Source organism: Solanum tuberosum, unplaced genomic scaffold, assembly GCF_000226075.1.
Source record: "Solanum tuberosum cultivar DM 1-3 516 R44 unplaced genomic scaffold, SolTub_3.0 scf00086, whole genome shotgun sequence".
In the NCBI taxonomy this organism is placed as follows: Eukaryota; Viridiplantae; Streptophyta; class Magnoliopsida; order Solanales; family Solanaceae; genus Solanum; species Solanum tuberosum.
Window position 1 is genome coordinate 1,846,229 of NW_006239010.1, and position 3,646 is coordinate 1,849,874.

Here is a 3,646-nt window from a genome sequence, read left to right on the forward strand (position 1 = left end):
CGAGACCTTGGCAACCCTGTGATGTAATCCATATTGATCATCTCCCACTTCCATTCCGGAAGCTCTATACTCTGAGCCAAACCACCGGGTCTTTGGTGTTCAACTTTCACTTGTTGGCAATTTGGACACTTAGCAACAAACTCAGCAATGCCCTTCTTCATGTCATTCCACCAATAAACTTCACGCAAATCACGGTACATCTTGGTGGAACCTGGATGAACGGAATATCTAGAGCTATGAGCTTCCTCCATAATCTTCTCTTGGAGTCCATCTACCATAGGTACACACATTCTACCTTGATATCTCAATACTCCATCTCCCCCTTGTTCAAAAGTTAATACTCTTTGCTTCTGAACATTTGCCTTCAACTCAAGCAAAATGGGATCCTGATCTTGCTTCTCTTTCACTTCTGACATTAATGATGACTCGGCCCTGTTCGTCACCGCTATTCCTCCTTCTGCGGAATCTGTAAAGTTGACTCCCAGGTATGCCAGTCTGTACACATCTTTTGCTAACCCTCTCCTTCCTTCTTCAATATGGGCGGTGCTACCCATAGACAACCTGCTCAAGGAATCAGCAACAACATTAGCTTTACCTGGGTGGTAAAGAATACTCAGGTCATAATCCTTAAGTAACTCTAACCACCTCCTCTGCCTGAGATTAAGTTCTTTCTGAGTAAACACGTATTGAAGGCTCTTGTGATCAGTGAATATGTCGACATGCACACCATACAAGTAATGACGCCATATCTTCAAAGCAAATACTACAGCAGCTAGCTCTAAGTCGTGGGTTGGGTAGTTCTTCTCATGAACCTTCAGCTGTCTGGAGGCATAAGCTATAACTTTGCCGTTCTGCATTAAGACATAACCCAAACCAACTCTAGATGCATCACAATACACTACAAAACCTTGAGTACCTTCTGGTAATGTCAAAACTGGAGCTGTAGTCAATCTCTTTTTCAATTCCTGAAAGCTTTTCTCACAAGCTTCGGACCATTGAAATTTCACTGTCTTCTGAGTCAACTTCGTCAAAGGAGACGCAATAGTCGAGAATCCTTCAACAAACCTTCTATAATAGCCAGCTAATCCCAAGAAACTCCTAATTTCAGTTGGAGATGTGGGTCTAGGCCAATTCTGCACTGCCTCAATTTTCGGGTATCAACTTTAATTCCATCACCGGACACAATGTGGCCTAAGAACGCCACAGATTTAAGCCAAAATTCACACTTAGAGAACTTGACATACAACTCCTTCTCCTTCAAAATCTGAAGAACTGTTCTGAGGTGACTAGCATGATCCTCTTCATTCCTTGAATAGATTAGTACATCATCAATAAAGACAATAACAAACATATCTAAATAAGGTTTGAAGACTCTATTCATTAAATCCATGAAAGCTGTCGGTGCGTTGGTCAAACCAAAGGACATGACCAAAAACTCATAATGACCATACCTGGCCCTGAAAGCTGTCTTTGGGATATCACATCCCCTAACCCTTAGCTGGTGATAGCCTGATCGGAGGTCAATCTTTGAAAAACAAGTGGCACCCTGAAGTTGATCGAAAAGATCATCAATCCTCGGAAGAGGGTACTTATTCTTTATGGTAACCTTATTTAACTGGCGGTAGTCTATACACATTCTAAGAGAACCATCTTTCTTTCTCACAAACAAAATCGGATCACCCCAAGGTGAGACACTCGGTCGAATGAAAACCCTTTTCTAGGAGATCTTTCAACTGCTTTTTCAACTCTTTCAACTCTGCTGGTGCCATTCTATATGGCGGAATAGAGATAGGGACGAGTATCTGGAATGAGATCTATGCCGAAAATCTATCTCTCTCTCAGGTGGAATTCCGGGGTAGATCATCAGGGAAACACTTCTGGAAACTCTCTTACTATAGGAACTGACTGGAGGTGAGGTATCTCAACATTAGAGTCATGAACTCGGACTAAGTGATAGATACAACCCTTCGAAACTAACTTTCTTGCCTTAAGGTACGAAATAAAACGACCCTTTGGCACTGATGAACTGCTACTCCACTCTATGACTGGCTCATTCGGAAACTGAAACTTGACGGTTCGAGTTCTACAGTCTAATGATGCATAATAGGCATGAAGCCAATCCATACCTAGAATGACATCAAAATCTACCATGTCCAACTCAACCAAATCAGCCTTGGTGTTCTTGTGACTGATGGAAACGGGACAATCACGATAGACTCTTTCTGCTAGAATAGATTTCCCAACAGGTGTAGAAACACAAAAGGGTTCACAAAGTCTTTCAGGAAGAACCTCAAACTGATTTGCAACATAAGGAGTTACAAACGATAAACTTGCTCCTGGGTCTAGAAAAGCATACACATTAGAAGCAAAGACTTTGATCATACCGGTGACAACATTTGGAGAAATCTCTTGCTCATGGCGACTGGTGATAGCATAAAGGCGGTTCGCTCCTCCACCTACACTAGAGGTAGCTCCTCTAGGTGCCGTTCTGTCTGAGGGAACAACTGAAGAAGACTGTGCTTTATTACCTCCATTACCCTGCCTATTCTTTGGACACTCTCGCATGAAATGCCCATTCTGACCACACTTGAAACAACCAAGGGAGCCCTCTCGACAAATACCTGAGTGGTTCCTACCACATTTGGTGCAGACCGGAGGCTTACTACTCCCTTGCGCCACACTACCTGAAGATTGTGCTGGTCTAGCCCTGAAGTCCTTCGAATTCTGAACATTAAATTCACCTCTGTATCTGGGTGCAGGTGCTCTAGAAATTGATGGAGCAGGTCCCTGTTGCCCTTGTTGAAAGGAGGAACGGTTTGAAATACCTCTCTGTTGCCCGGACTCGTTCCCGATCTTAGCTCTCTTATTTCTGAACTCTTCTCTGTCCCTCAGCTTCTCTTCCTCAACCTGCTGCACATAAACCATCAATCTTGATATGTCCATGTCCCCGATAAGCATTGTCGCCCTACCTTCCTTGCTCGACAACCGAGACAGCCCAGCAACAAACAAACTCATTCTATTTCTCATGTCTGCAACCATCTCCGGAGCATAGCGGGATAGTTGGGTGAACTTCAAACTGTACTCTTGAACACTCAAAGACTCCTGCTTAAGAGTAAGGAACTCACGTACCTTGGCCTCTCTCAATTCTCGAGGAAAGAAATGCCCCAAGAAAGCTTCCTCAAAACAGGCCCAACTCGCAGGTGGTGCATTCTCAACTCTGCCCCCTTTCCACTGGTCGAACCAAGTTCTAGCTACATCCTTCAATTGATAAGCAACTAGTTCGACCCGCTCAGTATCTACCATATGCATCACATCAAAAATCTTCTTCGACTCTTCAATGAAGTTTTCTGGATCCTCAGTAGTGCTCGAACCCATGAAACTCGGAGGATTCATTCCCAAGAACTCACGAATCTTAGAAGTGTCAGCTCCTTCCTGTCGAGCTCCCCTTTGCTGACCAATTGATTAGTTACAGCTTGACTCAGAATTCTAATTGCCTCTCTGAACTCGGCATTAGAAACTTCCCCTTGACCTTGCACCCCAGGTGCATCAGGTAACTCTTGCTCATCAACATAGCGTCTAGGAAGACGCCATCTGCCAACTCTTCGTGGAGGCATGACTATCTGAAAACACACGCAAGCACGGATTA